We start from the raw sequence: 23,616 nt of genomic DNA on the forward strand, positions 1-23,616 counted from the left end.
CTCTGCCGTGCGCCCAAACATTGTATTTTCCCCACATATGGGGTATTGGTGTACTCAGGAGAAATTGCACAAAAGTTTCTGGGGCCCATTTTCTCCTCTTACCCTTGTGAAAATAAAAAATTGGGGCTAAAACATAATTTTTGTGGAAAAAGTTTGATTTTTTTTATTTTCACAGCTCCATGTTATAAACTTCTGTAAAACACTTGGGGGTTCAGGGTGCTCACCACACATCTAAATAAGTTCCCTGAGGGGTCTAGTTTCCAAAATGGTGTCACTTATGGGAGGTTTCCACTGTTTAGGCACATCAGGGGCTCCCCAAACACAACATGGCATCCGCTAATTATTTAAGCAAATTTTACATTCAAAAAGTAAAATGGTACTCCTTCCCTTCCAAACCCTGTCGTATGCCCAAACAGTAGTTTTCCCCCACATATGGGGTATCTGCTTACTCAGGAGAAATTGCACAATAAACTGCATGGTGCAATTTCTCCTGTTACCCTTATGAAAATGTAAAATTGGGGGCTGAAAAACATTTTTGTGGGAAAAATGTGAAAATTTTATTTTTACGGCTCAATGTTATAAACTTCTGTGAAGTACCTGGGGGTTCAAGGTGCTCACCACACATCTAGATAAGTTCCCTGAAGGGTCTAGTTTCCAAGATGGTGTCACTTGTGGGGGGTTTCCACTGTTTAAGCACATCAGGGGCTCCCCAAACACAACATGGGGTCCGCTGATTATTCAAGCAAATTTTACATTCAAAAAGTCAAATGGCGCTCCTTCCCTTCCGAACCCTGCTGTGCGCTCAAACAGTGTTTTTTACCCACATATGGGGTATCTGCTTACTCAAGAGAAATTGCACAACAAACTGCATGGTGCAATTTCTCCTGTTACCCTTATGAAAATGTAAAATTGGGGGCTGAAAAACATTTTTGTGGAGAAAATGTGAAATTGTTATTTTTACGGCTCAATGTTATAAACTTCTGTGAAGCATCAGGGAGTTCAAGGTGCTCACCACACATCTAGATAAGTTCCCTGAGGGGTCTAGTTTCCAAGATGGGGTCACTTGTGTGGGGTTTCCACTGTTTAGGCACATCAGGGGCTCCCCAAACACAACATGGCATCCGCTAATTATTCAAGCAAATTTTACATTCAAAAAGTCAAATGGCGCTCCTTCCCTTCCGAACCTTGCCGTGCACCCAAACAGTGTTTTTTCCCCACATATGGGGTATCTGCGTGCTCAGGGGAAATTGCACAACAAATTTTGTGGTTCATTTTTTCCTGTTACTCCTGTGAAAAAAAAATTGGTCTAAAGTAACATTTTTGTGAAAAAAGTTAAATGTTCATATTTTTCTTCCACATTCCAAAAATTCCTGTGAAGCACCTGAATTGAAGGGTTAATAAAGTTCTTGAATGTGGTTTTGAGCACCTTGAGGGGTGCAGTTTTTAGAATGGTGTCACTTTTTGGTATTTTCTGTCGTAAAGACCCCTCAAAGTGACTTCAAATGAAGTGATATGATCCCTAAAAAAATGGTTTTGTAAATTTTGTTGGAAAAATGAGAAATCGCTGGTCAACTTTTAACCCTTATAGCTCCCTAATAAAAAAAAATTTGGTTCCAAAATTGTGCTGATGTAAAGTAGACACGTGGCAAATGTTATTTATTAACTTTTTGGGGTTAAATGAAATTTTGCATGGCTGTGGTCCAGACCCTGAATTTCATGCTACGGAAATTGTTTTGCTGAACACCTGAGTCCAGGTTCAGAGTCTGCGAGAGACACCACTGCCTCTTCCCCTGTGCTACATGCTTGCCAATCCCCTGTCCAGGACGCAGGCACGGGTGCCTCCCGCCCTGCACCTGCATAGCGTTCAGCTGTCCCTACCCCAGGCATTGCAACGCAAAAGAAAATAGGCAGCTATCCACCCACAGACCCAAACACTAAACGGACACATTTCCAGAATGCTTGCCATGGAAATGTTGCCATTTAGGCTTGCGGAGACTGAGGCTTTCCGCAACCTCATGGCGGTGGCCATCCCTTGGTACTCAGACCCCTGCTGCCATTATTTTTCCCGTTGTGTCATCCCCACCTTACAACAGCACGTGTCCCATAGGATCACCCATGCCCTGACCAATGCAGTTACTGGGAAGAGCCACTTAACTTGTGGCCAGGAATGCTACATTTCCCTGACGGCACACTGGGTGACCCTAGGGGAGGCCGGGAACAAGTCGAACCCTGGAATGGCAATGTTCTACCGACGCCGAGGATTGCGGGCCCTAGTTCCTTCAGGGTTTCCTCCACCAGTTGCTGCACCCCTTCCTCTCCCTAATCCTCCATCTCGGAATTGTCATCTCGGACCACAGCATCCATATCAGTTGCAAGCTGGAAGCACTGCCTCGGTGGAGCAGCAAGAGGCTCTCCTGAAATTAATTTGTTTAGGTGCCAAACAGCACACTGCCACAGAATATTTGAAAGGTATAACAAACCAGACAGATCTGTGGCTCTCGCCGCTGAACCTACAACCAGGCATGGTCGTGTGTGATAATGATTGTAACATGGTGGCGGCCCTGAAGCTTGTCAAGCTTGCACACGTACAATGCCTGGCCCATGTGCTCAACTTAGTGTTTGAGCGGTTTTTGACAACCTACCCAGATTTCCCTGAGCTACTTGTGAAGGCCACGTGTGCGCCCATTTTGCTCAAGTCAGCTATAGCTGCGGCCGGTCTGGCAGTGCTGCAGCAGCGCTTTCAAATGCCAGCTCACCAACTGGTGTGCAACGTGACCACTTGCTGGAAGTCCAAATTACATATCTTGGCAAGGATTTGTGAACAGCAGAGGGCAATAGTTGAATACCTGCTACAAAATGCCCATCAGTATTCCGGTCAGCCTCCGCACATAACAACCGACGAGTTGGCATGGATGTCTGACATCTGTGAGGTTCTACAAAACTTTGAGGAGACAACCAAATGGTGAGTGGCAATGACCCTCTAATCAGCGTAACCATCCTGCTTCTATGTGTACTCAAATGCTCACTATTCACAATTAAAGAGGAAGCTTTGCAGTTGGACAAAGGGGAGATGGAGGAAGAAAGTACACAGGTTGATACTACCCAGCCCAGCCTCATCTCATCTTCTCAGCAAGGATTGGGTGATAATGAGGAGAAGGAGGCTGAGGAGGAACAGGAGATGTTTGCCTGCGCTACAGAGGGAACAACCCACACCAGCTTCATCTCGTTTGTTCAGCGTGGATTGGCTAAAAATGAGGAGGAGAACAAGGAGAGGGAGGAGGAGGAGATGGAGAGTCGTCCTAATGGTGGGGACATGAAAGTCTTGCCTGTTGGGAGTCTGGAAGATTTGGCTGACTATGTCCCACTGCCTTTCACGTGACCCTCGCATTATACGCATTTTGGCCAACACTAATACCAGAAGGCTCTAGTCAAACAATTAGTACAATAATTCCTATCTGATAATACTTGCTGCAGTGGTCATAGATCCTTGTACGGTGTAGTCTGGAAAGGAGGGAAACGTTTTTAAAGATGGTGAAGAAGTACCTATCCAACCGTATCAGCATCCTCCTTGATTCCTCGGTGCCGGTCAACTATTGGGTACCCAAGATGGACACGTGGTATCAACTGTCCCTCTGCGCCTTGGATGTGCTTTGTCAGAGGGGGTTTTTAGTGCTGCCGGGGGCATAATAACTAAGAGGCGCATCCACCTGTCTACTGAAAATGCTGACAGGCTGACTCTTATCAAAATGAACAAGTCCTGGATTGGCCCAGACTTCCAAACCCTTCCGGAAGACAACAGTGGAACATAAAGCCAATTCAAATGTTCCTTTTTTTTCTGGTGTATTTCCATGCACCCTTTCCCACCCAAACAAGGGTACATGGTTCATGGTTTCTTCTTTTTCTTTTCCTCCTCTTCCAGCATACCAACAGGGTCATCAGGCGACCCTCACTCAAAATATTTATAGGGTCATCAGGCGACACTCACACAATCTTTATAGGGTCATCAGACGGCCCTCACTCAAAATCTTTATAGGGTCATCAGAAGGCACTCACTCATAATCTTTATAGGGTCATCAGGCGGCCCTCACTCAAAATCTTTATAGGGTCATCAGGTGCCCCTCACTCAAAATCTTTATAGGGTCATCAGGTGCCCCTCACTCAAAATCTTTATAGTGTCATCAGGTGCCCCTCACTCAAAATCTTTATAGGGTCATCAGGTGCCCCTCACTCAAAATCTTTATAGGGTCATCAGGTGCCCCTCACTTAAAATCTTTATAGGGTCATCAGGCAGCCATCCCTCAAAATCTTTACTGGGTAATCAGGTGGCCCTAACTCAAAATGAACAAGGCCTGGATTGGCCCCGACTTCTCAACCCCACTGGATGTCAGCAGCGGAAGGACAATTCAAATGTAAGGTCATCAGGCGGCCCTCACTCAAAATTTTATAAGGTCATTAGGCGGCCCTCACTCAAAATTTTGACTGGGTCATCAGATGGCTCTCACTCAAAATGAACAAGGCCTGGATTGGCCCAGACTTCTCAACCCCATTGGATGACAGCAGCAGAACATAAATCCAATTGAAATGTAGGGTCATCAGGTAGTTTTCACTTAAAATCTTTGTAAGGTCATCCGGCGGCCATCACTTAAAATCTTTATAGGGTCATCAGATGGCCCTCACTTAAAATCCTTAGATGGTCATCAGGCAGCTCTTGCTCTAAATTTTTAGAGGGTCATCATGTGACCCTCGCTCTTAATTTTTCCAGGGTGTGTATGACGCCCTCCTTCATAATTTTTGCAGGATGAGTATTAGGCCTACTTCTACAATTTGCTTACATCTATATATGTATACCCCCCCCAGGGGTAAAGGTTTTTAAGCCCTTGCACCTAGTGCATAGTCCCACTCCCTAAATATGGGAAAAAAATGTTTTCTAAGGCCCTCCTCTACGTGTCTTCAAGGGTATATTGCAGTCCCTCCTTCAAATTTTGGCAGCCCTTACACTAAGGCTAAGTGCCCACGATGCAGAAATGCTGCAGATTTTTTCTGCATCTCCCTGGCAGGAAAAACGCATGTGGATTCTGCATGCGTTTTTCCTGCCAGGTAGAAGCGTTTGTCAAGCGTTTTTGCATGCATTTCTGCATGCGGGTTATCAAGCACTTTTCCAAGCGATTTTAGCATCACTTGGAAAAGTGCTTGACAACTTGGTCACACTATACAAATCCATGTAACCGGCATAGATTTATATAGTGTGACCAAGTTATAGTTGAAAAAAGAATACAAATGGTAAAAAATATTAAAAAAAACATTATACTCACCTTCTGATGGCCCCCGGTCTTTTCTCCGCTGCGTCCGGTCTCTTGTACAGCTCGCGGTGGTGTGAAAGGACCCTACATGACGTCATTTAGTCATGTGACAGGTCACGTCGGCGGTCACGTGACTTGTCACATGACTAAATGACGTCATGGCAGGTCCTTTTAGACCATTGCGAGCTGCCGGGGAGCCAGGACGCATCACTATGGAGACCGGGGGCCATCGGAAGGTGAGTATAATGTTTATTTTTATTTTAAATTCTTTTTTTAACAGGTACTATGGTACCCGGGTCTGGAGGAGAGTCTCCTCTTCTCCAGACCCGGGTACCATCCGCACATTGAATCGCTTAATATCCGCATGTGCACATGTAGTCATGCGGATAGTAAGCTATTCAATGCAAGTCAATGGCGGCAATTACGCTGCTTGTCCGCAAAATTAATGGACATGCTACGTATTTTTCCGCAATGATAATCCGCAGCAGAAATTTCCACAGCATGTGCACAGTACATGCGGATTGTCATTGGGGACCATGGGGCAAGTATTACCAAGCATTTTTTAAGCGTTTTCGCGGCGGAAATTCCGCCGCAAAAACGCTTGAAAAATGCATAGTGGGCACGCAAATTAAATGCCTAGGCTTTACCAGTCTAGGAGTCCCACTCCTTAAAAATGGGAAAAAAATGTTTTCTGAGGCCCTCCTCTATGTGTCTTCCAGGGTGTAATGCAGTTTCTCCTTCTAAATTTTGGCAGTCCTTGCACTTAGCGCCTAGGCTTTATGAGTCTAGGAGTCCCACTACATAAGAATTTTAACAGAATGTGTATGAGGCCCTCCTTGATATCAATTACAAGATGTATCGGAGTCCCTCTTGCTTCTCATTTTTGGCAGTTCTTTCATTGTCCGCATAGGCTTTGTGAATTTCAAAGTCCCTTCTTCATAAATTAAACAGGATGTGTCTGACCATGTCATACACCACATGCCCAGATAAGGTAGCAAAATGTTAAAATTACATTTACCGGTGACTACTGGTGGGAGTCGTTTTATTTCCCCCTCTACTATGTCATCTACTATAGTCATAGGCGACAGGGAAATATGGTGAGAGGTGGCCTGGCTATTAAGGAGAGGAGGCGTTTTGCCTTATACATAAGTCATTATACAGGAAAGAATATTTCCTAACATTTTTTCCTGTAAAATCCATTTCTCTTTAGTTTTATATGTCAGTCCGTAAAAGTGGCAGAATGCTCTGACAACATTGTACCAATCAGCCACCTGGGAGTCAGAGATGTGTCTATGCATCTTCCTCATGCTGTTTTCATTACATTTGAGTGCAGTTTCCATCCATTTAAGCAATTTTCTTGCCCCCCCCCCCAGCCCTCCTGTTAGGATTTCCAGAAAAATGCTCGAGTTTCCCATTGACATCCATTATACCCGTTACTCGAGTAGAGCCTGTCCGAGCATCAGAGCTGCTTGAGTCGAGTACCGATCTCTTGAGCATTTTATTGCTCAATCATTACTAATCAATAACCAAAACCTCTGTGCTCACACTGATATTACCACTAGGGATGAGTGGACCCGTGGAAGTTTGGTTTCGTCGGGTTCGTCTGAACTTTATAACAAAGTTTGGTTTGGGAACCAGAAATTGACCCTGAACCCGAACCCCATTGAAGCTAATGGGGACCCATTTCTGTGCTGTATAATGGCTGTAGAATGGTTGTAGTAAGGAGTAGGAGGCTGAAAAAGGAAGAAAAATGGGGGAAAGAGCGGGACAATTGCCATGCAAACAAATGTGGATAGGAAAATGACTTAAAACAACATATAATAAAAAATAAATAAAAAATATTAACTAGGAGGTGGAAGTCCAAGTGGAGGAGTGGAGAAATGCCTTGCGTGTGTATTTTACTATATTTGTTAATAAATAAACAAATAAATACAGACTTTAGTCTGTGTCCATCACCTTAAGTGTCCATTAGCTGAAGTGTCTGAAATTTGAATTAATCCTGAATAATATGATGCATGCAGACTGTACCTTACCTGCCATCACCGCACTCTAATCAGCATCTGTTTATCCATTCCTCTTACAGGTATGTCACCCAACTTTCCCATGCTGACTTCCATGCCATCTTCTCTATACCGTTCTGTTCCTACTTTGTAATGGTATGTCACCCAACTTACACCAGCTACCCCGCACTTTCATTTATGACCTTGTTTACTCAGTCTTTGAGTATCCAGCATCTGGCTCAATCTAATCCGCTGATCAAGATGAGCACAAACCACTCCAAGCTGGTTCACAGCTGATTGCATTCTGTTACAAATATATTGTGGGGCAGGAGTCTGTGTCAGACTTTAGTCTGTGTCCATCACCTTAAGTGTCCATTAGCAATCCTGAATTGAACCTGAAGGGAACTGAAGGGAACTGGATACTAAGTCACAGTAAACAATGTTTGTCTTTGTTTTCACTCTCACCCCCTTAATCTTTCACTTCTTACAACCACCCATAATCCCTACACCTAGTAAGGAACTCTTCATCTCTCCCTCCATTCTCCCCACCCATCTCACCTCCTCCTCAGAGCTATTCCTCAACATACAATCCTTTGCCTCCAAACACAGACAGCCACCTCATGCCCTCTCCTGCTCCCACCTACTAACGCTTTCTCTGCTCCTCCTTACTGCCAGCGACATCTCTCCAAATCCTGGCCCTCCTCACCACATCCCTACACTCACTTCCACCTCCTACCCACGATCTATCCCAAACTCTCGTAACCCTTCTAACCTTATACCCATCCGCCCAGCCCCTGCTTCCCAGTCCCCCTAACAGGAGCTCTATGGAACGCTCACTCCGTCTGCAACAAACTTTCCTACATTCACGATCTCTTCATCACTAACAAGCTTTCCTTCCTCGGCATCACTGAAACCTGGCTCACCCCCTCCGACGCAGAATCTCCTGCTGCACTTTCGTATGGCGGATTCCACCTCTCCCATACCCCCCGCCCCACCAGCAAGCACGGTGGAGGAATAGGTTTCCTCCTCTCAGAAAACTGCTCCTTCACCCATATCCCACTGCCGCCCTGATTTACTCTCCCCTCTTTTGAAGTGCACTGCATGCGCATCTACTCCCCATCCAACCTCCAACTGGCTGTCATCTACCGCCCCCCAGGATCAACCACCACTTTCTTTGACCACTTCACCACTTGGCTACTTCATTTCCTCTCAGTTGACATCCCCACTATCCTCAAGGGCGACTTTAACATCCCCATTGACACTTCCCTCTCAGCTGCCTCTAAGCTTCTATTCCTCACTTCCTCCTTTGGTCTTACTCAATGGTCTTCCACACCCACCCACAAAGACGGCCACACACTGGACCTCATCTTCACCCGCCTCTGTTCCCTATCTAACCTCTCTAACTCACCTCTCCCTCTTTCTGACCACAACCTACTCACATTCTCTTCTCTCTCCTCTCCGGGGCAACAATCCCCACTCCACAAACTTGCATACCCTCACAGAAATCTCAAACACCTTGACCTCCACTCACTCTCTGAATCCCTTCTCCCTCTTACAGACATTAGTTCCTTACATGATGCAGATGTTGCTGCCACTTTATACAACACCACAACCGCTGCAGCTCTCGATTCGGTCGCCCCCCTCACACAATCCAAGGCTCGCACAATCAACAGACAACCCTGGCACATCAGCCTAACAAAAAGAACTGCGACGGGCCTCCAGGGTTGCTGAGCGTAGATGGAAAAGGTCCCACTCCCATGAGCACTTCATCGCATTCAAACAGTCCCTCACTACCTTCAAGTTCACACTCACTGCAGCAAAACAAACATACTTCACATCTCTCATATCCTCCCTGTCTCACAACCCCAAACAACTATTCAACACCTTCAATTCTCTCCTCCGTCCCCCAGTGTCTCCTCCCTCTCCTCTTATTTCTGGCAAAGACTTTGCCTCATTCTTCAAGCAGAAGATTGACTTAATCAGACAAAGCTTTTGCCTAAAGCCCCCACAGCCCCTCCCCACACCCACTCAACCCTCTTCCTCCAAAACCACCTTCTCCACCATTACTGAAGATCAACTTTCCTCCTTACTCTCCAAATCACACCTCACCACCTGTAAACTTGACCCAATCCCATCCCACCTCATCCCAAACCTTACCACTATCTTCATCCCAGCCCTAGCCCACCTCTTCAACCTGTCACTAACAACTGGTGTCTTCCCCTCATGCTTCAAACATGCCTCAATAACACCCATCCTCAAAAAGCCCTCCCTTGACCCATCCTCTGTGTCTAGCTATCACCCCATATCACTTCTCCCCTATGCCTCAAAACTACTGGAACAACATATCCATTCTGAACTGTCCTCCCACCTCTCCTCCTGCTCCCTCTTTGACCGCCTACAATCTGGTTTCCGACCGCACCATTCTACTGAAACTGCACTGAATAAAGTCACCAATGACCTACTAACCGCCAAATCTAAGCGACACTACTCTGTCCTCCTCCTCCTAGACCTGTCATCTGCCTTTGACACAGTGGGCCATTCCCTCTTACTACAGACTCTCTCATCTATCGGCATCACAGACTTGGCCCTATCCTGGATCTCCTCATACCTAACAGACCGGACATTCAGTGTCTCCCACTCACACACCACCTCCTCATCTCGCCCCCTATCTGTCGGTGTCCCCCAAGGTTCAGTTCTAGGACCGCTGCTCTTCTCCATCTACACCTTCGGCCTGGGACAGCTCATAGAGTCTCACGGCTTTCATTATCACCTCTATGCTGATGACACACAGATCTACCTCTCTGGACCCGATATCACCTCCTTACTGACCAAAATCCCACAATGTCTGACTGCTATTTCATCCTTCTTCTCTGCCAGATTTCTAAAACTTAAAATGGACAAAACAGAATTCATCATCTTTCCGCCATCTCATTCAACTCCCCCAACTGACCTATCTATCAACGTCAATGGCTGCCCACTCTCCCCAGTCCCTCAAGCTCGCTGCCTTGGGGTAACCCTGGACTCTGAACTCTCCTTCAAACCACATATCCAAGCCCTTTCCACTTCCTGCCGACTCCAACTCAAAAATATCTCCCGGATCCGCACATTCCTCAACCATGAATCTGCAAAAACACTAGTGCACGCCCTCATCATCTCCCGCCTTGACTACTGAAACCTCCTGCTCTGTGGCCTCCCCTCTAACACTCTCGCACCCTTCCAATCTATCCTAAACTCTGCTGCTCGACTAATCAACCTGTCCCCCCGCTATTCCCCGGCCTCTCCTCTCTGTCAATCTCTTCACTGGCTCCCCATTGCTCAGAGACTCCAGTTCAAAACCCTAACCATGACATAAAAAGCCATTCACAACCTGTCTCCTCCATATATCTCTGACCTAGTTTCCCTTTACATACCCGCACGCAACCTCCGATCCTCACAAGATCTTCTTCCTTCTCTACTCCCCTCTTATCTCCTCCTCCCACAATCGCATACAAGATTTCTCCCATGCTTCCCCCCTACTCTGAAACTCTCTACCCCAACGTATCAGACTCTCGCCTACCGTGGAAACCTTCAAAAGGAACCTGAAGACCCACCTCTTCCGACACACCTACAACCTGCAGTAACCACCGCTGAACCATACCGCTGCACGACCAGCTCTACCCTCACCTACTGTATCCTCACCCATCCCTTGTAGATTGTGAGCCCTCGCGGGCTGGGTCCTCGCTCCTCCTGTACCAGTCACTGTCACATTGTGTCCAAGATTATTGTAATTGTTCTTGTATTATACCCCTTTTTCACATGTAAAGCGCCATGGAATAAATGGCGCTATAATAATAAATAATAATAATAAATTAAAAAAAATACGTTGGTTCCCCCCTAAACAACCGAGGGAAAGCAGACACCTGTGAGCTGCTCTTATTATGCTGGGAAAGAGCCAATATCGATGGACTTTCCCAGCCTATTAATATCAGCCCCAAAGAGCTGATCCGCACAGAGCTGATCAGCACAGGCTAATGATGGGTAAAATGATCCCTTCTATATAGTAAGACAAATGGTGATTGCTATGCTTCCAGTATATATACACTGCTCAAAAAAATAAAGGGAACACTTAAACAACAGAATATAACTCCAAGTAAATCAAACTTCTGTGAAATCAAACTGTCCACTTAGGAAGCAACACTGATTGACAATCAATTTCACATGCTTTTGTGCAAATGGAATAGACAATAGATGGAAATTATTGGCAATTATCTAGACACAATAAAGGAGTGGTTCTACAAGTGGGGGCCACAGACCAAATCTCAGTACCAATGCTTTCTGGCTGATGTTTTGGTCACTTTTGAATGTTGGTTGTGCTTTCACACTCGTGGTAGCATGAGACGGACTCTACAACCCACAGAAGTTGCTCAGGTAGTGCAGCTCATCCAGGATGGCACATTAATGTGAGCTGTGGCAAGAAGGTTTGCTGTGTCTGTCAGCATAATGTCCAGAGGCTGGAGGCCCTACCAGGAGACAGGCCAGTACACCAGGAGACGTGGAGGGGGCCGTAGGAGGGCAACAACCCAGCAACAGGACCGCTACCTCCACCTTTGTGCAAGGAGGAACAGGAGGAGCACTGCCAGAGCCCTGCAAAATGACCTCCAGCAGGCCACAAATGTGCATGTGTCAGAAACAAATGGTTAGAAACCGACTCTATGAGGGCCCGATGTCCACAGACGGGGGTTGTGCTCACAGCCAAGCACCGTGCAGGATGCTTGGCATTTGCCACAGAACACCAGGATTGGCAAAGTCGCCACTGGCGCCCTGTGCTCTTCACAGATGAAAGCAGGTTCACACTGAGCACATGTGACAGACGTGACAGAGTCTGGAGACGCCGTGGAGAGCCATCTGCTGCCTGCAACATCCTTCAGCATGACCGGTTTGGCAGTGGGTCAGTAATGGTGTGGGGTGGCATTTCTTTGGAGGGCCGCACAGCCCTCCATGTGCTCGCCAGAGGTAGCCTGACTGCCATTAGGTACCGAGATGAGATCATCAGACCCCTTGTGAGATCATATGCTGGTGCGGTTGGCCCTGGGTTACTCCTAAAGCAGGACAATGCGACAATGCCAGACCTCATGTGGCTGGAGTGTGTCAGCAATTCCTGCAAGATGAAGGCATTGAAGCTATGGACTGGCCCGCCCATAACCCAGACCTGAATCCGATTGAGCACATCTGGGACATCATGTCTCGCTCCATCCACCAACGCCACGTTGCACCACCGACTGTCCAGGAGTTGGTGGATGCTTTAGTCCAGGTCTGGGAGGAGATCCCACAGCAGACCATCCGCAACCTCATCAGGAGCATGCCCAGGCATTGTAGGGAGGTCATACAGACATGTGGAGGCACACAGAATGCTGAGCCTCATTTTGACTTGTTTTAAGGACATTACATCAAAGTTGGATCAGTCTGTAGTGTGATTTTCCACTTTAATTTTGGGGGTGACTCCAAATCCAGGCCTCCATTGGTTAATAAATTTGATTTCCATTGATGATTTTTGTGTGATTTTGTTGTCAGCACATTCAACTTTGTACAGAACAAAGTATTCAATGAGAATATTTCATTCATTCAAATCTAGGATGTGTTATTTGAGTGTTCTCTTTATTTTTTTGAGCAGTGTATTTTAATCTATGATTCTAGTAGTGGGACATGGTTCTTTAGGTTAATCCCATTGGTTATATAAAATATAGTGTTATTGATTATAAAAAATTATGCATATGCTTGATATGACCACATGATTTATGCATTAGCACTTTATGAACTGATCTCTTAAATTTGAGAATTTTGGGAATATTTTCATAACAACACATACCCACTATTTTGATCTTAATCTCACATGAATGCACACAGTGAAATTGCTGCTCTGGGTGAATTTTTCTATATATATTGAGGATCTACATTGTCCTTGCCTGCTAATTTGTTTTGGATTGGCAGCCACAAACACCTGTGTCTTTGTAACTGACTTTTACTTTGTTGGTATGTAATATAGCCTGTTTCTTGTAATTATTAGTGTTGAGCGAGCATGCTCGACACTGCTCGGTACTCGCCCGAGCATCTCACTACTCGGGATGTTCGGCGAACACCGAGCATTTCCGGGTTACTTGGGCAGGAGCTCGGGTCTCCACCCTGCACGTTTGGCGCTCTTTACAGAGCCAATGAACATGCAGGGATTGCCAGCCAGTCACTGTAATGCCGCAGCCATGTTGTTTGTGGGCATTACAGTGATTGACAGGCCGCACAGCATCACCTCGAGTATTTAGAACCGAGCGCTGCCATCTTGAACACAGTAGCCCGGCATCAGACAGTGTACGGTCAGTGCTGCTGAGTTAGGAAGAGATATATAGTGCGAAATAGGTAGTGTAGGGTCTCTAAAGCCTGCCAAATCAAACAAACAGTCCTTCTCAGGACTAATATCCATCCCAGATATCAGGCAGGCAGGCTGTATAGGAGACGCAGTGGTTATACCAACAAACAGTGCATTACAGTCCTGTGTGCTTCTGCTGGTCAAATTGCTAGACTTATCCCCTGGACTCAGGGGCCAGGAAAAATCCTTTTTTTTTCATCTAAATCCTGTATTTTTTTTCCCCTCAGTCAGACTATACAAATACGTGTCTTATTAACCTTTTGGTATTCCCCCCCCCAAAAAAAAATTTAGTGTGTCTGTGACTGTTCAGACACCAATATATCTGTTTAAAAGATTCTGGTGTAGGCCAGATAACTAGAACTGTGGATTTGCAGTTCCATGGTTCAAATCTCTGTACTATCCAGCTTTTGGCCTTTTTTCCGGAAAAAAACAGTAATAGTGTCTCCCTCACTGTTCAGACACAAATATATCTGTTTAAAAGATTCTGGTGTAGGCCAGAAAACTAGAACTTTGGTTTTGCAGTTCCACGGTTCAAATCTCAGTATTATCCAGCTTTTGGCCTTTTTTCCATAAAAAAAATAGTAATAGTGTCTCCCTGACTGTTCAGACACAAATATATCTGTTTAAAAGATTCTGGTGTAGGCCAGATAACTAGAAAATTGGTTTGGCATTTCCATGGTTCAAATCTCTGTATTATCCAGCTTTTGGCCTTTTTTCCGTAAAAAAAAACAGTAATAGTGTCTCGCTGACTGTTCAGACACAAATATATGTGTTTAAAAGATTCTGGTGTAGGCCACATAACTATAACTGTGGTTTTGCAGTTAAACAGTTCAAATCTCAGTATTATCCAGCTTTTGGCTTTTTTCCGTAAAAAAAAAACAGTAATAGTGTCTCGCTGACTGTTCAGACACAAATATATCTGTTTAAAAGATTCTGGTGTAGGCCACATTACTAGAACTTTGGTTTTGCAGTTCCACGGTTCGAATCTCTGTATTATCCAGCTTTTGGCCTTTTTTCTGTAAAAAAAAAAAAGTAATAGTGCCTCCCTGACTGTTCAGACACAAATATATCTGTTTAAAAGATTCTGGTGTAGGCCAGATAAATAGAACTTTGGTTTTGCAGTTCCACGGTTCAAATCTCTGTATTATCCAGGTTTTGGCCTTTTTTCCGTAAAAAAAAACAGTAATAGTGTCTCGCTCAGTGTTCAGACACAAATATATCTGCTTAAAAGATTCTGGTGTAGGCCACATAACTAGAACTGTGGTTTGGCAGTTCCACGGTACAAATCTCTGTATTATCCAGCTTTTGGCCTTTTTTCCATAAAAAAAACAGTAATAGTGTCTCCCTGACTGTTCAGACACAAATAAATCTGTTTAAAAGATTCTGGTGTAGGCCAGATAACTAGAACTGTGGATTTGCAGTTCCACGGTTCAAATCTCTGTATTATCCTGCTTTTGGCCTTTTTTCCGTAAAAAAAAATCAGTAATAGTGTCTCGCTGACAGTTCACACAAAAATACCTGTTTAAAAGATTCTGGTGTAGGCCAGATAGCTAGAACTTTGGATTTGCAGTTCCGCGGTTCAAAATTGTGTATTATCTAGCTTTTGGCCTTTTTTCCGTAAAAAAAACAATAATAGTGTCTGGCTGACTGTTCAGACACAAATATATCTGTTTAAAAGATTCTGGTGCAGGCCACATAACTAACTGTGGCTTTGCAGTTCCACGGTTCAAATCTCTGTATTATCCAGCTTTTGGCTTTTTTTCCGTAAAAAAAAAAAAAACAGTAATAGTGTCTCCCTGACTGTTCAGACACAAATATATCTGTTTAAAAGATTCTGGTGTAGGCCAGATAACTAGAACTGTGGTTTTGCAGTTCCACGGTTCAAATCTCAGTATTATCCAGCTTTTGGCCTTTTTTCCGTAAAGAAAAACAGTAATAGTGTCTCGCTGACTGTTCAGACACAAATATATCTGTTTAAAAGATTCTGGTATAGGCCAGATAACTAGAACTTTGGTTTTGCAGTTCCACGGTTCAAATCTCTGTATTATCCAGCTTTTGTCCTTTTTTCCGTAAAAAAGAACAGTAATAATGTCTCCCTGACTGTTCAGACACAAATATATCTGTTTAAAAGATTCTGCTGTAGGCCATATAATTAGAAGTTTGGTTTTGCAGTTCCACAGTTCAAATCTCTGTATTATCCAGCTTTTGGCCTTTTTTCCTTTTAACAAAAACAGTAATAGTGTCTCGCTCAGTGTTCAGACACAAATATATCTGTTTAAAAGTTTCTGGTGTAGGCCACATAACTATAACTGTGGTTTTGCAGTTCCACGGTTCAAATCTCAGTATTATCCAGCTTTTCGCCTTTTTTTCCTTAAAAAAAAAGAGTAATAGTGTCTCGCTGACTGTTCAGACACAAATATATCTGTTTAAAAGATTCTGGTGTAGGCCAGAAAACTAGAACTTTGGATTTGCAGTTCCACGGTTCAAAACTCTGTATTATGCAGCTTTTGGCCTTTTTTCCATAAAAAAAAACAATAATAGTGTCTCGCTCAGTGTTCAGACACAAATATATCTGTTTAAAAGATTCTGGTGTAGGCCACATAACTAGAACTTTGGATTTGCAGTTCCAAGGTTCAAAACTCTGTATTATCCAGCTTTTGGCCTTTTTTCTGTAAAAAAAAACAGTAATAGTGTCTCCTTGACTGTTCAGACACAAATATATCTGTTTAAAAGATTCTGGTGTAGGCCATATAACTAGAATTGTGGTTTTGCAGTTTCACGGTTCAAATCTTAGTATTATCCAGCTTTTGGCCTTTTTTCCGTAAAAAAAAACAGTAATAGTGTCTCGCTGACTGTTCAGACACAAATATATCTGTTTAAAAGATTCTGGTGGAGGCCAAGTAACTATAACTGTGGATTTAAAGTTCCATGGTTGAAATCTCAGCATTATCCAGCTTTTGGCCTTTTTTTCGTAAAAAAAAAAACAGTAACAGTGTCTCACTGACTGTTCAGACACAAATATATCTGTTTATAAAATTCTGGTGTAGGCCAGATAACTAGAACTTTGGATTTGCATTTCCACAGTTCAAAACTCTGTATTATCCAGCTTTTGGCCTTTTTTCCGTAAAAAAAAAAAATAATAGTGTCTGGCTCAGTGTTCAGACACAAATATATCTGTTTAAAAGATTCTGGCGTAGGCCAGATAACTAGAACTTTGGTTTTGCAGTTCCACGGTTCAAATCTCTGTATTATCCAGCTTTTGGCCTTTTTTCCGTAAAAAAAACAGTAATAGTGTCTCCCTGACTGTTCAGACACAAATATATCTGTTAAAAAGAGATTCTGGTGTAGGCCAGATAGCTAGGACTTTGGATTTGCAGTTCCACGGTTCAAAACTCTGTATTATCCAGCTTTTGGCCCTTTTTCCATTTTAAAAAACAATAATAGTGTCTCGCTCAGTGTTCAGACACAAATATATCTGTTTAAAAGATTCTGGTGTAGGCCACATAACTGTAACTGTGGTTTTGCAGTTCCACGGTTCAAATCTCTGTATTATCCTGCTTTTGGCTTTTTTTCCGTAAAAAAAAAAACAACAGTAATAGTGTCTCGCTGACTGTTCAGACACAAATATATCTGTTTAAAAGGTTCTGGTGTAGGCCAGAGAAATAGAACTGTGGTTTTGCAGTTCCACGGTTCAATTCTCTGTATTATCCAGCTTTTGGCCTTTTTTCCATAAAAAAAACAGTAATAGTGTCTCCCTGACTGTTCAGACACAAATATATCTGTTTAAAAGATTCTGGTGTAGGCCAGATAACTAGAACTTTGGTTTTGCAGTTCCACGGTTCAAATCTCTGTATTATCCAGCTTTTGCCCTTTTTTCTGTAAAAAAAACAGTAATAGTGTCTAGAGATGAGCGTTGTTCGACTCGAACTGTTCGCCAATCTCAAATTCGAGCTGTTTTGGGCGGTGTTCGAGCCGTTCGGCGAACACGAACGATTTGAGAAAAATTCGGCTGTTCGAGGTTATGTTCGATAACTGTTCGTGCACCAAAATCATAACTGGATTTTTTCTCAGTAATGATGAAAATTAATGTTAATACGCAGTTTGAGTGTACAGCGGGGTGGGGGGACGGGCAGGGGATGGATCTCTGCAGGAATAATGAAGATCTCCATTTTTTTTTCTCTTTCCCGCATTTACAGTGGGGAGGTGCAATCTGTCAGCCTATCAGCAGCGCACACACGGAGCGAAGTGCTTTTTTTCACACAAGCAAGGGCATGTGTCATTGGCAGTGTATGTCACATGTCCTTGCCCTATAAGACCAAGCCATTTTCCCCGTCGCCACCATTTTCTCACTGCTGCAGCTGCGTGTTAGACGGCACCGCTGTTGCTGTGTGCGCTATACTTTGTTAATTTCAAGCCAATTTTCGCACAAATATACAGATAGCTTGGGAGTAGGGAATAGTTGTGATTGCAGTCCTTTTAAGGACTAGGTTACAGCATTTCCTACGACTTTTATCAGGCAGGTCTGTGCTCTTAAATAGATAGATTGTGGGAGTAAAGACTAACTGTAATTCCAGTCCTTTTCAGGACTAGGTTACATCAGTTCCTATCAGTTTTTGCCAGGCAGGTCTGTGCCAGTGCTGTGCAAGTTTTTTTCACAGCATTTGGCTGAATCTAGCAAAGCTAATCCTTTTTGGCCTATTGCAGAGTGTGTTAGTCAGTGGAGTAGCCTATCTGTGTTGCAAGATATACCACCTGTGTATAGAATACCAATTTTTTTACTGCACCTAGTGAAGTAAAATCTTTTGGGCATAGCATCATTCTATTAGTCCATCTATACTGACCTCCATCAGGTTGCAAATTGAATATAATTTTTTTCTGCATCTAGCTCTGAAAAAATATTTGGGCTTCTAGCAGTGTGTGGGACTAGTTCTATTAGTCCATCTATACTGACCTCCATCAGGTTGCAAACTGAATATAATTTTTGTCTGCATCTAGCTCTGAAAAAATATTTGGCCTTCTAGCAGTGTGTGGGGCTTGTTCTATTAGTCCATCTATACTGACCTCCATCACGCTGCAAATTCAAAATAATTTTTTGTCTGCATCTAGCTCTGAAAAAATATTTGGCCTTCTAGCAGTGTGTGGGACTTTCTCTATTAGTCCATCTATACTGACCTCCATCAGGTTGCAAATTAAAAATAATTTTTATCTGCATCTACCTCTGAAAAAATATTTGGCCTTCTAGCAGTGTGTGGGACTTTCTCTATTAGTCCATCTATACTGACCTCCATCAGGTTGCAAATTAAAAATAATTTTTATCTGCATCTACCTCTGAAAAAATATTTGGGCTTCTAGCTGTGTGTGGGACTTGTTCTATTAGTCCATCTATACTGACCTCCATCAGGTTGCAAACTGAATATTATTTTTTTCTGCATCTATCTCTGAAAAAATATTTGGCCTTCTAGCAGTGTGTGGGACTTTCTCTATTAGTCCATCTATACTGACCTCCATCAGGTTGCAAATTAAAAATAATTTTTATCTGCATCTAGCTCTGAAAAAATATTTGGCCTTCTAGCAGTGTGTGGGACTTTCTCTATTAGTCCATCTATACTGACCTCCATCAGGTTGCAAATTAAAAATAATTTTTTGTCTGCATCTAGCTCTGAAAAAATATTTGGCCTTCTAGCAGTGTGTGAGACTTTCTCTATTAGTCCATCTATACTGACCTCCATCAGGTTGCAAATTCAAAATAATTTTTTGTCTGCATCTAGCTCTGAAAAAATATTTGGCCTTCTAGCAGTGTGTGGGACTTTCCCTATTAGTCCATCTATACTGACCTCCATCAGGCTGCAAATTAAAAGTAATTTTTATCTGCATCTACCTCTGAAAAAATATTTGGCCATCTAGCTGTGTGTGGGACTTGTTCTATTAGTCCATCTATACTGACCTCCATCAGGTTGCAAACTAAATATAATTTTTTTCTGCATCTAGCTCTGAAAAAATATTTGGCCTTCTAGCAGTGTGTGGGACTTTCTCTATTAGTCCATCTATACTGACCTCCACCAGGTTGCAAATTTAAAATAATTTATATCTGCATCTAGCTCTGAAAAAATATTTGGCCTTCTAGCAGTGTGTGGGACTTTCTCTATTAGTCCATCTATACTGACCTCCATCAGGTTGCAAATTAAAAATAATTTTTTGTCTGCATCTAGCTCTGAAAAAATATTTGGCCTTCTAGCAGTGTGTGGGACTTCCTCTATTAGTCCATCTATACTGACCTCCATCAGGTTGCAAACTGAATATATTTTTTTTCTGCATCTACCTCTGAAAAAATATTGGGCTTCTAGCTGTGTGTGGGACTTGTTCTATTAATCCATCTATACAGACCTCCATCAGGTTGCAAACTGAATATAATTTTTTTCTGCATCTACCTCTGAAAAAATATTTGGGCTTCTAGCTGTGTGTGGGACTTGTTCTATTAGTCCATCTATACTGACCTCCATCAGGTTGCAAACTGAATATAATTTTTTTTCTGCATCTAGCTCTGAAAAAATATTTGGCCTTCTTGCAGTGTGTGGGACTTTCTCTATTAGTCCATCTATACTGACCTCCATCAGGTTGCAAATTAAAAATAATTTATATCTGCATCTAGCTCTGAAAAAATATTTGGCCTTCTAGCAGTGTGTGGGACTTTCTCTATTAGTCCATCTATACTGACCTCCATCAGGTTGCAAATTAAAAATAATTTTTTGTCTGCATCTAGCTCTGAAAAAATATTTGGCCTTCTAGCAGTGTGTGGGACTTTCTCTATTAGTCCATCTATACTGACCTCCATCAGGTTGCAAACTGAATATATTTTTTTTCTGCATCTACCTCTGAAAAAATATTGGGCTTCTAGCTGTGTGTGGGACTTGTTCTATTAGTCCATCTATACAGACCTCCATCAGGTTGCAAACTGAATATAATTTTTTTCTGCATCTACCTCTGAAAAAATATTTGGGCTTCTAGCTGTGTGTGGGACTTGTTCTATTAGTCCATCTATACTGACCTCCATCAGGTTGCAAACTGAATATAATTTTTTTCTGCATCTAGCTCTGAAAAAATATTTGGCCTTCTAGCAGTGTGTGAGACTTTCTCTATTAGTCCATCTATACTGACCTCCATCAGGTTGCAAATTAAAAATAATTTTTATCTGCATCTACCTCTGAAAAAATATTTGGGCTTCTAGCTGTGTGTGGGACTTGTTCTATTAGTCCATCTATACTGACCTCCATCAGGTTGCAAACTGAATATTATTTTTTTCTGCATCTATCTCTGAAAAAATATTTGGCCTTCTAGCAGTGTGTGGGACTTTCTCTATTAGTCCATCTATACTGACCTCCATCAGGTTGCAAATTAAAAATAATTTTTATCTGCATCTAGCTCTGAAAAAATATTTGGCCTTCTAGCAGTGTGTGGGACTTTCTCTATTAGTCCATCTATACTGACCTCCATCAGGTTGCAAATTAAAAATAATTTTTTGTCTGCATCTAGCTCTGAAAAAATATTTGGCCTTCTAGCAGTGTGTGGGACTTTCTCTATTAGTCCATCTATACTGACCTCCATCAGGTTGCAAATTCAAAATAATTTTTTGTCTGCATCTAGCTCTGAAAAAATATTTGGCCTTCTAGCAGTGTGTGGGACTTTCCCTATTAGTCCATCTATACTGACCTCCATCAGGCTGCAAATTAAAAGTAATTTTTATCTGCATCTACCTCTGAAAAAATATTTGGCCATCTAGCTGTGTGTGGGACTTGTTCTATTAGTCCATCTATACTGACCTCCATCAGGTTGCAAACTAAATATAATTTTTTTCTGCATCTAGCTCTGAAAAAATATTTGGCCTTCTAGCAGTGTGTGGGACTTTCTCTATTAGTCCATCTATACTGACCTCCACCAGGTTGCAAATTTAAAATAATTTATATCTGCATCTAGCTCTGAAAAAATATTTGGCCTTCTAGCAGTGTGTGGGACTTTCTCTATTAGTCCATCTATACTGACCTCCATCAGGTTGCAAATTAAAAATAATTTTTTGTCTGCATCTAGCTCTGAAAAAATATTTGGCCTTCTAGCAGTGTGTGGGACTTCCTCTATTAGTCCATCTATACTGACCTCCATCAGGTTGCAAACTGAATATATTTTTTTTCTGCATCTACCTCTGAAAAAATATTGGGCTTCTAGCTGTGTGTGGGACTTGTTCTATTAATCCATCTATACAGACCTCCATCAGGTTGCAAACTGAATATAATTTTTTTCTGCATCTACCTCTGAAAAAATATTTGGGCTTCTAGTTGTGTGTGGGACTTGTTCTATTAGTCCATCTATACTGACCTCCATCAGGTTGCAAACTGAATATAATTTTTTTTCTGCATCTAGCTCTGAAAAAATATTTGGCCTTCTTGCAGTGTGTGGGACTTTCTCTATTAGTCCATCTATACTGACCTCCATCAGGTTGCAAATTAAAAATAATTTATATCTGCATCTAGCTCTGAAAAAATATTTGGCCTTCTAGCAGTGTGTGGGACTTTCTCTATTAGTCCATCTATACTGACCTCCATCAGGTTGCAAATTAAAAATAATTTTTTGTCTGCATCTAGCTCTGAAAAAATATTTGGCCTTCTAGCAGTGTGTGGGACTTTCTCTATTAGTCCATCTATACTGACCTCCATCAGGTTGCAAACTGAATATATTTTTTTCTGCATCTACCTCTGAAAAAATATTGGGCTTCTAGCTGTGTGTGGGACTTGTTCTATTAGTCCATCTATACAGACCTCCATCAGGTTGCAAACTGAATATAATTTTTTTCTGCATCTACCTCTGAAAAAATATTTGGGCTTCTAGCTGTGTGTGGGACTTGTTCTATTAGTCCATCTATACTGACCTCCATCAGGTTGCAATCTGAATATAATTTTTTTCTGCATCTAGCTCTGAAAAAATATTTGGCCTTCTAGCAGTGTGTGAGACTTTCTCTATTAGTCCATCTATACTGACCTCCATCAGGTTGCAAATTAAAAATAATTTATATCTGCATCTAGCTCTGAAAAAATATTTGGCCTTCTAGCAGTGTGTGGGACTTTCTCTATTAGTCCATCTATACTGACCTCCATCAGGTTGCAAATTAAAAATATTTTTTTGTCTGCATCTAGCTCTGAAAAAATATTTGGCCTTCTAGCTGTGTGTGGGACTTATTCTATTAGTCCATCTATACTGACCTCCATCAGGTTGCAAACTGAATATAATTTTTTTCTGCATCTAGCTCTGAAAAAATATTTGGCCTTCTAGCAGTGTGTGGGACTTTCTCTATTAGTCCATCTATACTGACCTCCATCAGGTTGCAAATTAAAAATAATTTTTATCTGCATCTAGCTCTGAAAAAATATTTGGCCTTCAAGCAGTGTGTGGGACTTTCTCTATTAGTCCATATATACTGAACTCCATCAGGTTGCAAATTAAAAATAATTTTTTGTCTGCATCTAGCTCTGAAAAAATATTTGGCCTTCTAGCAGTGTGTGGGACTTTCTCTATTAGTCCATCTATACTGACCTCCATCAGGTTGCAAATTCAAAATAATTTTTTGTCTGCATCTAGCTCTGAAAAAATATTTGGCCTTCTAGCAGTGTGTGGGACTTTCCCTATTAGTCCATCTATACTGACCTCCATCAGGCTGCAAATTAAAAGTAATTTTTATCTGCATCTACCTCTGAAAAAATATTTGGCCTTCTAGCTGTGTCTGGGACTTGTTCTATTAGTCCATCTATACTGACCTCCATCAGGTTGCAAACTGAATATAATTTTTTTCTGCATCTAGCTCTGAAAAAATATTTGGCCTTCTAGCAGTGTGTGGGACTTTCTCTATTAGTCCATCTATACTGACCTCCATCAG

This window comes from Phyllobates terribilis, unplaced genomic scaffold, assembly GCF_046119375.1.
Source record: "Phyllobates terribilis strain yellow unplaced genomic scaffold, ASM4611937v1 Scaffold_1__5_contigs__length_1240528914, whole genome shotgun sequence".
In the NCBI taxonomy this organism is placed as follows: Eukaryota; Metazoa; Chordata; class Amphibia; order Anura; family Dendrobatidae; genus Phyllobates; species Phyllobates terribilis.